The 13,276-nt window shown below is 54.1% G+C and overlaps 1 long non-coding RNA gene across 2 annotated transcripts; it reads left to right on the forward strand.

Annotated features, from left to right (window-relative positions):
* The first annotated feature begins 2,174 nt into the window (after positions 1-2,174).
* On the forward strand, positions 2,175-4,336 carry LOC132026117 (uncharacterized). 2 transcript variants are annotated; one of them, XR_009406776.1, is made up of 2 exons: positions 2,175-2,399; positions 2,704-4,336. It is a non-coding gene; the product is annotated as an uncharacterized LOC132026117 (long non-coding RNA). The 2 variants fall into 2 exon arrangements; XR_009406777.1 differs by having other exon boundaries at positions 2,830-4,336.
* The last annotated feature ends 8,940 nt before the right edge of the window (positions 4,337-13,276 follow it).

The following is a 13,276-nucleotide window of genomic DNA, read 5'->3' on the forward strand; positions in this document are numbered from 1 at the left end:
TGCAAGGAGGGTGCGGTTTCCAGGGGTTTCCATGCGACCCAGGAGCAAGCATGCTGACCAGAACAGCGGCGGAGCACTGTCCTCCCTCTGCTTGGGACTGGGTGACCCCAGCTCAAGGAAGCTTTTGAGGGGCGTCAGTGGGAGGGACCCAGCACGGGAAGGCCCTGTTCCCCTTCTCGGGAGGATTGGCCCCCATTACCCACGGCGTTGTGCTCTGTGCCATTCGGCTGGTGAGGACTTAGCTGGAGGCACCTGCACGTGGTGAGGGCCGGGCAGCCAGGTGGGGTTGGGGTACCTGTGGCGCCCAGGGCAGAGCAGACCAGCCTCTCCATACAGTCCATGTCGGACAGGTCAGAGATGTGGAAATCCCTCGTGGTGAGTGGGGGAGCGCTCGGATTAGAAGTCTGAATGACTCAGTCCGTAGTCCCAGGGAATCACGTCCAAGGAAGAGCCGCAGGTGCTGAGAGGGAGGGAACCATCCCTAACTCCAAAGGTTGGAAGGAAACACGTTTTGTGCTTTCTGGGACTTCAACCACTCCCAGGTTTCCAGAACCCCCAGCAGGTGGCTGAGGTCTCCCCAGTGATGAGGCCACTGTGTCCCAGGACCTCGGGAACACACGGGAGCCCTGTGTCTGGAGGACAGGGGACTGTTGTGGACTGAATGTCGAGTCCCCCCCAAATCCACGGTGTTCGAATCCCAACCCCCAGTGTCACGGTATGAGGGGGCGGGGTTGATAAAGTTCTAGAACCTAGGTGAGGTTCGGTGGGTCAAGGTCCAGAGCCAATGACCAAGAAAGAATTCTTGAGACATCTTTGGTGCAAAATGGTGGTTTATTAAAGCACGGGGACAGGACCCGTGGGCAGGAAGAGCTGCTGCCCCGGGTTGTGAGGGATGGCAGGTTCTGTACCCTGCGGTTGGGGGGAGGTGAGGGGAAGGGACGTTTCAACAGAGTTTTCATATGTTAAAGAGGGCCTACAAGGTGCCGGGAGGAGGCCTTGCCCTTGTGGCTTGATCATGTCATCTTTAGGTCAGCCACTAACATCAAGATAGTTGGGAGATTCTTGGTGGGGTGTTATGATCCTGCTGTCATTTACATTCCCTTCTACCTCAGCCTCCTCCAGTTTCATTTATTATGGGGAGGGAGACATTAGGGCTTCAGGACCTGAGAGTTATTTGCCTCTGGAAATTTGGGCTGTTGATAAGGTAACCTCCCTGTTTGTAGATCTCCAGGACATCTGTAGAGCAAGGGAGATTCCTGTCCTGCAGGATTGTGATCTCTGCAAGTTAACTATTTATCGGTCTATGGCAGTCAGGGGTGCCTGAGGAATGCTACACATATTACAGAGGGGAACGGGTGGAGAGGGGGGGTGCAAGGTGCCAGCTTTTGCTCTGTCTTCAGCCAGCCTCCTGCTCCCTCATCAGGGCCTCCGGGAGGCAGTGCCTCCTTCCAAGAAGGCGATGGGCCCTTCCAAGACAAGGAAGAGCCGTCTGCTCTCCACCCTACGCGGCAGGACCACACGCAGAGATGGCCCTCTGCAAACCAGAAAGAGGGTTGCTGGCAGACACCCCACCTGCCAGCACATTGATCTTGGACTCCCAGTGTCCAGAAGTGAATGAGAAGCAAATGCCTGTTCAAGCCACACAGGCCATGGTGATCTGTCCAGCAGCTGGAGCTGCCTGAGGGGGAGGGGATACCGGCAGCTTGGGAAGTGGGTCCTGACATCTCTGGAGATTTCTCAGACTTGACCCTCTGGTAGGCAGCTCCAAGGGTGCAGGAACATATGAAAACCAGCCTGGGTTCCCCAAGCCCACAGAGATGCCCCATGGGCATATGGAATCTGCATTTGAACAGGTCCCCCTCAGGGAATTCTGATGCAAATGATACAGAGAACAGAGTTTGAGAAACTGTAAAATGCAGTTCTCAGGTTTCCAAACTTTTCTGAGGAGGACATTGTAAAAAACCCATGTTCTGGTCCAAAATACAAGCCCTTTGCACACGAGTGAACAGAGCAGAGGCTTCCAGGGCTCAGCTACTTTGTGCTGTTTTTATTCCATCTCATTTCTTAAATGCTGCCCTCGGCCAACTAGATGCATTTGCAAACCACATCCTGGGGGAAAAAGCAACACTGAGTAGAGGGTTTCCGGGTTTTCTCCCTCCTCTTTACAATAAAACTCCAACTAGCCATCCCCACGCAAGATCACCGCCACTCCCTGTGCTTGGATTAGAAGTGCATCATGACCAACTCTCCCAGTGAGGTTTCTGCCACGGGATATGTGGTTTGACCTTGCAGAGCCATGGTCCCCGACACTGGACAAAGTCGGTCGGGAGCTGCCGTGAAGCCCTCAGTGGTTGACTCCTGGGGGAGAGAGAGCCTGCCGAGCCCGAAGGACCACCTGGGTGAGCCCGCCGGGAACAGGAGCTGAGGCCCCCAGCGAGTGGCACCCCATGGGGTTGGAGCCCCATTCCTGAGAAGGAGGAAGGGAGGGGAGGGGAGGGGAGAAGGGGAACTGCCTGCAGGGGTGCACCACAGAGCCTGTCTTCTCTGAGAGATGGGGGCGGGGGTGGAGAAGGCAGGGGCAGGCCCAGCAGGTGAACAGGTTGTGTGCACCTGTCACCCTCCCTCTTTGGGCTCCCTAGACTCCGGGGAGGAGGGCAGGCGTGAATGAGTCCCGTCCCTGACTGAGTGGGCTTGTTTGCACAGTTAAAGGAGCCAAAATGCATTTGTAGTAAGAGGAGAAACCATCCCAGTGGAATGGCCGGAGCAGAGCTGGAGGGGCAGAGATGCGCTCCTGACCTGTGGGTTTCTTTTTCTTTCTCACTTTACAAGTGGAAAAGTCAGATCCTCCTGTACTTTGGAAGCTTAATCTGTCCTGGGAACAAAGCTACCCAACCCTTCTTGCGGGGTGTCCCCAGGCCCCTCCGGAGCACTGCCCAGACAGGAAAAGGAGGGCGGGGCTGGCAGACAGCTCTTTGCTGGCCTTCTGAGGCAAGCATGCGTAGAACCTGCCTCCCACCCACCGGGCTCTGTGACTCTGGGCAGGACCGTGCCCTGCGTGCCTTACCGCCATTCGCGCCCCACCCGACCGCCCGCATGGAGTCACAGAATATTATCCCCGTCTCCAGTGAGTCTGCAACACCATCGCCCTGACCCTTGGGCTGCCTGGTTCAGAGTGGTTGGCCATTCTGCCTGGTCCGGGAGGGCAGCGCACAGCCATCCCTCCAGGTCGCGTCGTCGCCCGGGCACTGCAACCCAAGAGCCAGCATGTGACAACAGGGCTCAGTGGACCACAGCCCCATCGAGCCATGGTGCGGTCACACCTACAATGACCACGCACTCCGTGCCACCAGCAGGCCTCACTGAAGCCCCACAGAAGCCCCCTGGGCGCCTAGCTGATTCTTCAAGGCAAATAACTGGTTATTCTTCGGCCACATTTCAAAATGTCACCAACGATCGCATTTAGGATGGCGTGTTTCAGTCCAAACTACTGGCGTCAGTACAAGTGATTTGGAAAAAATTCAGTAATTCTATTTATAACATAAACTGAAGCCAGTGGAATGGTCTTCAGCTGCGCTTGCTAGGGGTATAACACAGAACAGCGAGCACATGGGCATAGACAGCTTCAAGCAGCAGCAAAGAACAAGAGAGAAAGAGAGAGAGAAGAGAGACCTCGACCCCAGGGAACAGAATCGCACCAGCCATGTGTGGAGAGTGCCTGGCCCACTAGACCTCAGCAGGTGAGCTAAACAGTTCCATGACAGGGGCTTTACCTGCATTTACAAACCTTCCATAGGGTTCACCGCGAGGACTATGGATTTGAACACATTGCCTCCCAGGCACCGGACCTGTCTTCTCACGTGTGTTCCTGACCTCATCCTTCGGTGCCTGGCAAGTCCAAAAGGGATGGGGAGAGGAAAGAGCTAGAAGGGTGGCCCCTTCTCATCTGCTCTTCTGGTCCCCCAAACTCAGCTTCTCGTGGGCCTCCTACTGAAAACCCTCACATTCCTGCTTCTTGAGGTTCACACGGTCTAGACTCCCGCCCCACCTGGGCCAAAAGTTCGCTGCGTGCGGATAAGGAACCCTTGCCCCCTGAACTCCATCGGCGCAGGAACACATCATGGCTTGCGTGGGCCACCCCCCCGCACTTGTGCCTTTGTGAGTGCCCTCCTCTGTTAAAATGTATTCAAAATTCTATTTTGTGACCTTGCTGCTGGAGAGACAAGTAGAGCCCAGGCTGGATTCGCTATCACAATTCTTTCATTATTAGTAGTATATTCTTTTTTCCCTTCTGATTTTAAGAGAAATTAAAATGAAGAAGTTTTTGCAGACTCTGAAAGTGGTCCTCAGGCCCTGAGCTTGTTGCTCCTGATGGTTGAGAAGTCCCTGGGTCACAACTGGGGAGGGAGGGGCGACCTGAGCAGGTCACATGTCCTTCTCTGCAAAGCTAACCAGCCCACCCCTCCAGGCAAGCGAGGACCCCAGAGAGACCAGCAAAGCCCACCCCTGTGGCCCGATCGGGGCTGGGGCTGCTGCGTGGCCCTAGGCCAGTGCACTGGGTGGGGACAGGCTCCAGAAGGGGCTCAGCTGACCAAGCCAAGTGCACACATGCAAGCACGCGCACACACACAGAGACACACACAGTGCACTAAGTCACGGTCACCAGGAGCCAGCAACTCAGCTTCCCAACGTTACACAGCACATGGTATAGTTCACACGCTCTGAGCCTACGTCCCAATGCAGCAAACCTCCCAACGTAGTACCCGAACAAAACTAACACCAGACTCATTTCCACCTGCATCCTCTCAATTGGTCTTGTTTCTTGGGCTTCTGATCCTTCCATCCAGACCACCTGTGTTCCCACCTCTCGACATGGCTTCATGTCGGTGTTTAAATTTGGCCTCCAGGCTCTGTGCTTCCTCAGGCCCGTGAGCCTGGCAGCTGCCACTCCTCAGCTCGTGCAATGTCACAGTAGGCCCCAGGAAGCTCTGGCTGCACGTGGCCTGATACCCTGGCCTCTGCTGAAGGGTCCAGAGTGGCCAGCACCTGAGTATGGACGGAAAGCAGCCAGACACCCTGCGGTGAGGATTCTTTCCTCCATACCGGTCCGGTGGAGAGACTCACAGCTGTGAACTCGGGGGACCACCGTGGGTGCTCCAGGGTTTAGTGCTGAGCAAGACAGGCAAAGCATAAAGAATATCCCCAGTCAGCTCTCTTGCGTGAGAAACTATGTGCACCTGCTTGTTTGTGCCAAGCTTTGTGCTTGTTTGAACATGGGAATGGCAATAGGAAACAATAAAGAGACGGGTTGCCCTGGATGGGAGGGGGTAGAAAGGGGGCAGGGGTAGGGCCTCTCTGAGGACACTTCCTGTGCTGTTCTGACTTGAGAATCATGTTGGTGTCTCAGGTCATCACAGACTGGGATGGGGGAGATTTAAAATAGCATCACAAACGGAATCCAGTGGCCCCAATGGTATTTCAAATGAGCCAAATCACTAGACTTATAGGGGACAGGGGTGCGGAGTACAGGACTCTCGGCAATGACTTTGGAATGACATGTTTTAAGTCAGTGAATGGTGCCCTCTGGTTGGATTCATTTCTGCTGCACTATGGCTCCCCCATTCTGAAACTACTCTAGCTGTATCCTAGCACTTAGCAGGTAAGTGAACACGTCGCACACAGTGAGAGAGGTTTCTCACTGTTGGAGAAGACGCTCATAATAAGAAGAGGTGGGGAGGCTCCCGTGACCCGTTCAGCATGGGAGGGGAACCAAGGTCAGTGTGAACTTACACACACACATGGACAGGGATACAGTCGTATGCTGGTGGACACACATGTAAGCCACGTCCTAGCTCCGTTCACCAAGGAGGCTCGCAAAGAGTGACACCAGGAAAAGGGGAAACCAATGTCTGGGCCTTCATTTCTTCCTTCCTTTCGTTCTCTCTCTCTCTCTCTTTTTTTTTTTAGAGAGTGGGGGTTGGGGGGAAGAACAGAGGGAGGAGAGAGAATCTTAAGCAGATTCCACGCCAAGCATAGAGCCCGAGGCAGGGCTGGACCTCATGACCCCGAAATCATGACCCGAGCGGAAACCAAGAATCAGATGCTCAACCGACTCAGCCACCCCAGGGGCCCCTAGACCTTGATTTCTAAGTCCATTTTCCAATCAGAGAACCAGGTCTGCTTGGGGAAGTGAAGAGTTTCCAGGCTGCGGGAAGGAGCACGAAGATAAGCCTGGAGCGCCCGATGACGACGGGAAGCGAGGAGGGGCTCCAGAAGGGTGAGGACCAAGGGCGGGAGGGGCAAGCTGCAAGAGGCCCACCCGCCAGACATGCGGCGAGTTGGGCGACAAAATCTCAGTGCGTTCCATGCGATTGAACAGAAGCACTCATGTCTCCACACTGACACCAGCAAACAGACGAGGGGAAGGAGAAGCTTGTCCGTGTCGTAAAAGGAGTGCAGATGACAGGAGTGGAAATCCCCACTTGGAAGCCAGCACAGTTGTGACCATGTCAGGCCAGAGCCGTTCTAAGAGGGGAATGTAGGGGGAGAAAGCATGAGAAACAAGATGTATCTACCCAGAAAACATTTACTAATTAGAAAGGAAAAACTGGTTAACCCCACAACGGAGAAATCTGGCTCCTACCACCGAGGTCACGTGAACAAAATGACCATCACTTTTTATAAAAAGAGACATAAAGTGGTGACTGGGTGGCTCAGTGGGCTGAGCGGCTGCCTTTGGTTCAGGTCATGATCCCAGGGTCGTGGGATCAAGCCCCACATCCAGCTCCCTGCTCAGCCAGAAGCTTCTCTCTCTTCCTCTGACTGCTGCTCTGCCTACTTGTGCTCGCTCTCTCTTTCTCTCTCTCTCTCTCTCTCTCTCTGTGAAATAAAATCTTTTTAAAAAAGAGAGAGAAAGAGATAAAGACAGCACATGATCGTGGGCTAGGAAAGGATGCGTGGGGGACATTTGGCAAACTTTGAAGCCAGTCTCCCAGGAAAATCAGAGGAACGGTAGTTTGATGCTTTGATGAGTGCACTACGGTTAGGCCCCTCTATTTAGGGAGTGAACACGAAACTATAGAGAGCTCAATACTTTAAAATGTTCAGAAAAATAATTGTGTGTGTTTGTGTGTATATGTGTGTCTGTGTGTACATATGCATGTCTGTGTGTGTGCGAGTCCATGTATGAGTGTGTGTGGATGTCTGTGTGTGCACGTCTGTGTGTGTCTACGTCCAAGTGTGTATCTGTGTGTGTGCATATCCGTGTGTGCTCATCCATGTGTGTGACCGTGTGCATGTCCGTGTGTGTGTGCATGTCCATGCCTGTGGGGAGGGTAGAGAACGAATGGTTAAGCAGGTACAGTAAAATGTTAACATTTAGGGAATCTAAGTAAAATCTACATGCAAATTCTGTGTTCTATGTCTTTTCCAAGTCTGAAATTATTCAGTTTAAAAAAACCTCACACGAACATTAGCCGTTCATATTAACAACCAAAGTCACCCTTTTGAAGCATTTCAACTCAAAGCGACTGGAAAGCTACTTCTAGGCTGACAAACAGCACATAACACGGTTTTAAACCGATGTGTGATGTGGTTTTTCTGGGACCCCGGCCACTTTCATGTCGTTCAGTCTGGTGATGATAAACCCTAGAACATTTCTGTCAAGATGCGAAGAATCACGGAGCGGGACACCCTTTTGCTGAGAAGTTGTATTGTAAACATCTCTGATGTTCTGTATGTGTGCGCTGTTCTGACATCTCGGGACACCTATCTGGCTGGAGAGGGCCTCCGGTGGGTGAGCCAGTTCCTGGAGACCGTCAGGGGCTCCGTGTTCCTTTGCTCTACAGGCTGACCACGCAGGGCTGAGGACACAGCACTCCTCCATCTCCATCATCCCGGGGGAGGGACCAGGAGAGCAGGGAGGCACACCTGTGTAGCCCCAAGCTACTGCGGAGTCATTCACACTGGCCAGAATGGGGCCATTCAGCCGCCCGGACTCTCCCGTTGGCCTGAGCCTTCCCTCACTCCCATCTTGTGACCTGACCACATGGGGTCTTCACTGCGAGCCCACAAGCCTCTGCCTCCAGCACCTGGGAGTCCAAGAACCATGCTCCGGGGCCTCTCCTCAGCCTCCCCTCGTGGCTGCACCGGGTTGACAATCTTGTAAAGGAACACAGGGTAGAAGTCAGGATCATGCTGTCTTATGGTGGCTGCACCCCGGCGGTGGACAAGGCAGAAAGCTCCTGGTCTCATTGGGAGCAAAGGTTGGCATCAGGGCAGCCTGAAGGCCCTTGCAGGTCTCCTGCTGACTCCTGGGCTCTGCTGCCCAGGGAGAGCTTGGGCTGTGCAGGGCAGCTGGGGAGCCCGTCCTTTGTGGCTTGCCAGGATTTGCACTCGGGCGCTGGACCCCCAGGGCAGAGCTGTTCCCTGTACTCCCGGCTACTGCTTTTTCTTTGTTCCCATCCACCAGTGCTTGCAGCTCTTTTTCAAAAGACTTTCCCCCACGCAGGAAGAAAGCAGGACATCTGAGAATTTGCTCTCCCTCCTGCCTGCCTCTCACTTGGGAGCCTTTGGTCAGTGACCGAGAGCACGGATTGTGAGCTCTGGCTTCCTCACCCCAGGGATGCAGAGCTTACATGCGAGCCTCCTCCACAGGACCCCAGAAGCTCCCCAGGGGGGTTGGCCTGAGACCCTCGTAGCCCTGCTCAGCATCCTCATCTTCCCTGTGGTTTCTGGAACCCGTCTTAGGGCCCCCACGAACTGCACAAGAACGCTGTAAGCTTCGATGGGGCCAAACGATGGACACAGACCACATGGCCCCGTTATCACTCTGGGCGTTCTGAAACCTGTCCTACCCATGAACCTCCAGGACCAGGCCCCAACCAGACCCAAAGCTTGGATTTCTCTGCTAACCTACAGACGCCCACCTGTTAATTCTCCGGGGAACAGTCCAGCCCCAGACTGGGAGGCTCGGACCTCTCACCATCGCTCAGGGTCCTGTGGCTGACCAGTCCCGCAGGGACACACTCAGGCCCCTGTGTCTGGTCATTTGGATGGCCAGGGTGCCTCTTCACATCCTTTCCTGGGTCGGACAGTTTCAGAGGCAGTGGCTGCCAAGCTCCTGGAGCAGGAAGGGCCCCTCTCCTGATTTCGGGGCTGACACCTAGGGGCAGATCTGTTGGAGGCGGGGGGAGGGGCAGAGCCAGGCCAGGCAGGAGGACACAGGCCAGTTGAGAGCAGGCCCGGGCAGGTGGTGTTCCCTGTAGAGTGTTATTCCAGGAAAGGGACAGGCTGATTGCACTCAATTTGCGTCACCAAAAATAGAGTTGTTTGTGTCCCCGCCTCCTGTCTCTGTTTATCTCTCATCCTCCGAGGGGCAGGAGGAGGCCCCACGGCCTTACCTCCGTGGTTGGCAGAGGTGGCAAAGGGATTGCTGAGGCTTGTGAAACCTCTGGTCCTCCAGCCAGACCGCGTCCACCCTGCCCGGGATGCCCGGACAATGCGCGAGGAGGGTGCGGGCAGTGACCCTTCCCTTCTCCGCCTTCCCGCTGCTTGGGGTTCAGGACCCCACAGGCATGTCAGCAAACCTTCTCGAGCACTCACGGGGTTCTACATGTTGTGATCCACTTCAACCTCCTAAAGACACCATGTGGGCGGGTTGGTTACTGTTCTGGTCTCCCAAGAGGAAGTCACTTGCCAAAGGCCACGGAGCTGGGAGTGGCAGGGCAGGGCCAAACCCTCTCTTTCCCTGCGAGGCCTTTCTTCTCAACAATGAGCAGCCTCAGATGCATTGTCTGTGCACCAAGGACGGAATGTGTACCCAGGCTTTCTCGAAAGCACACAGACCACCTGCTGATTGCTGATGAGCTTCTGGGCCTTCGCCAGGGTCACCTCAATCAGGTTCGTCCAGACGTTTCTACTGCAGGGCTCTGGGCCCTGCACAAACAGCCCAGGCTTGCCCACTCTGGGCCTCTACCTTCGCCTCAGTGATACTTCCTCCCTCAGATAAACTCCTAGTAAGTGCGACAGCAAAAAAGAAAAAAAAGAAAAAGTTTCTTTTGGGTCCAGCTCAGTGCTGTTCCAGGGTCCTACCCTTAATTTATGGACACGGCTTTGGCCGACAGCTGAAAGCAGAAGCCTCTCTAGTGTCTCTCCCCAGAAAGGCCGGCAGGACGGCTGGCCTCAGCCCGCTGCCCCATGCTGGCACCGAGGGGATGGGAGGGAGGAACAGTAAAGCTAAGTATGGGCCAGGGCCCACACTTGGCACCGAGAAACAGCAGCGGCGAAGGTCTGTGAACCTGTGAGCGCGTTTCACGGACCCACGGAAAAGAGCTAGAGGCATGGCATTGGCTCCAACGTTCCTTCCAGAAGGTTTCTAACCCACAGTCATGACCTCGGATGGATTGACAGGGAGGAAATGTATTTTGGTCGATCAGAACGCACAGACATTTTAACTGGTTGGACTGGATAGAATAATCAGAGTACAGAGGAGGGAATGGCACATGGGGAAAGTACTATGTGTTTCATTTACACACTTGCACACACACACACATGCATACACTGGGTCACAATGCATTCCTTACTGTGGATCCCGTCCAAAAACTGTGGGCAAGCCACTGGCTCGTCCAAATCCCGACCTTCCCTTCTACTTTCTATGCTGCCTCCTCAGAGAACGAGACCTCCGGAAGTTTTCTAAGCCTCCTGGAAACTTTTCTGAGCAGTCCTGGTCCTGGACGCGCAGGGGGGAGGTGTTGCTGCCAGCCTGAGGCCATATGGATGTGCCCCCACCGTCCTTGCAGGGGGGCGGGGGTGGGATTGAGGGAGGAGCTTGGTCCCCCAGGAACGCCCTGGGCATGTCCTCCACGATGACTGTTGTCTCACTCGGGTCCTCCAGTCTGAAGAGTTGCCCAGGGAATCTCCATGGCAACCACCAAGAGAGGATGGAGATCACCTAATTTTGGATATCACTTAATAATCAAATGGTAGCAAACGATACAGGAAAAGGACAGATGATACCAATAATGTTCTTCAGTGCCATAACCATGATCACGTGCTGACCCCAGAACCCTCATGTGTATTTGTCTGTAGCCACTGAGACTCGAGGCGGGTTGTGGGGGCTAGGAGGGCAGGACACACGGTGATGTCTCCAGTTCCCAAGGCATTCTGTGGCCCTTCCACCTGAGACCAGACTCCTCCCCTGGCATCTGTGACCCCTCTCTGAGCAGCTCCTCTATTGTCTAGAGGAGAGGGTGGGAGGGAGAGAGGTGCTGGGTGGGTTTGAGGAAACAGCCCCTCTCTACCAACCAGGGGACTGGGTCTGGTCCCAGCTCTGACCCTCAGCACACAGGGACCTGAGCAAGTCACTTAGTCTGTGAGCATCAGGGTCTCCCCTCTCCAGTGGAAATAAAAAGGACTTGCATGATTCTTTCCATTTATTTATTTGAAAGAGAGATAGCACGCATGTGCATGAGTGGGGAGAGGGGCAGAGGGAGAGGGACAGAACTCAAGCAATCTCCCCACTGAATGGGGAGCCCAACGTGGGGCTTGATCTCATGACCCTGATATCAGGACCTGAGCTGAGAGCAAGAGTCTGACATTTAACCAATTGAGCCACCCAGGCGCCCCTAAAGATTTGCATTACTTACAGGGTTACAAAGATTAGTGAAGATCTCACAACCAAACCATGTGCTATAAACTCAGTTTAGATTCAGCTGATGTGCAAAGATGTGCAAAGGCCAGAAGTGAAGGAATGGAGATGATCTTTCACCCAAATGGAGATCAAGAGAGCGGGGTGCTTATATTTACATCAGAGAAAATGGATTTAAGGCAAACGCTGTCATAAGAGACAAAGGAAGACACTGTATAACAATAAAGGGCCAATCTGCCCCTACCCAACACAAGCACACAGGGACAGAACTGAAGGGAGAAGCAGTCCCATCACGGCAGGACACTTCAGCACCCACTGTCAATAAAGGACAGAACGTCTGACAGAAGATCCACAAGGAGGGGCGCCTGGGTGGCTGAGTGGGCTAAAGCTTCTGCCTTCAGCTCAGGTCATGGTCTCAGGGTCCTGGGATCAAGCCCCGCATCGGGCTCTCCACTCAGCGGGGAGCCTGCTTTCCCCTCTCTCTCTCTCTCTCTGCCTGCCTTTCTGCCTACTTGTGATCTCCCTCTGTCAAATAAATAAATAAAATCCTTAGGGGGGAAAAAAAAAAGATCCATAAGGAAACTGAGGACTCGAACAACACTGGACCAGTGCCCTTAACAGGTTCATGAGGAGCATCCCCCCGCAACGGCACACTCCTCTCTCTGGAACCGACCACACATTAGATCACAACCCTGCCAAGTATCTCTTTCAACCACGACAGAATCAAACTAGAAATTGAGGGCATAAGGAAGAAGGGAAATTCACAACACGGCAGAAATTAAACCAATGCTACGTTGAAAAAGAAGACCTCAAGTAACAACATCACTTTAGCCGGAAAAGGACCAACCAAGTGCAACTTTGGCACAAGAAAGACACGGAAGCCCCCACCGGGTCCCTTCTTCTTCCAGCAAGGCTCTTCCCATGTCTTGTACTGTAACACCTTGTTTTATTTGAGACTCTTTTATTCACAAATAACTGAAACCAACTGGAACCAGTTTAATCCAAAGCGGGGGAAAAAAAAAAAAAAGAATAGAGGGCGGCAAATGTGCCAAGAGCTCGGGAGTGTCTCACAGATGGCAAGGGGGAGGTGGAGCCAGGCTTTGGGGCGTCCGTGGGACCTGAACTGAGAACCTTCAAGCTGTCCGGACACACAGGACAGCTCTGGGTCGGTCTGTCTCTGGGACCATGAGCATCACGCCTCATTCTCCGGGAGGTCAGCCCGCCTTTCCAGCCTGCCTGCTTCCCCGAGTTAGGGCAGCCCCACCGTGGTGCCAGCCCCTCTCAGGCAGGCGAACACCTGCTCCCTCCCTGATCCCAGGCAGAGGCAGTGATTGGCATGGGGGGTTGCGTGTCCACTCGGGTCCAACCAACTCTCTTTTGTGCAACTTCCTATTGGAACACTGGAGCCTCTTGTCAGAAACGTGAACAGACATGCGGTGTTTGCATATAACTTCAGGAGGCTCACCGATCCTCTGGGGCAGAATGGTGACCCAGGGACCCCAGATGAAGACTCCCTGGGTGGGAGAGTTTGATGGCTTTCCCTCTTTTATCCACGAAGGAGGCGTGTCAGTAATGTCCTGTGCACAAAGGGAATGTCCACCTTCCAGAGGCCCGTCTTCCACCCTGATGACA

The sequence above is a fragment of the Mustela nigripes genome, chromosome 10 (genome assembly GCF_022355385.1).
Source record: "Mustela nigripes isolate SB6536 chromosome 10, MUSNIG.SB6536, whole genome shotgun sequence".
Lineage (NCBI taxonomy): Eukaryota > Metazoa > Chordata > Mammalia > Carnivora > Mustelidae > Mustela > Mustela nigripes.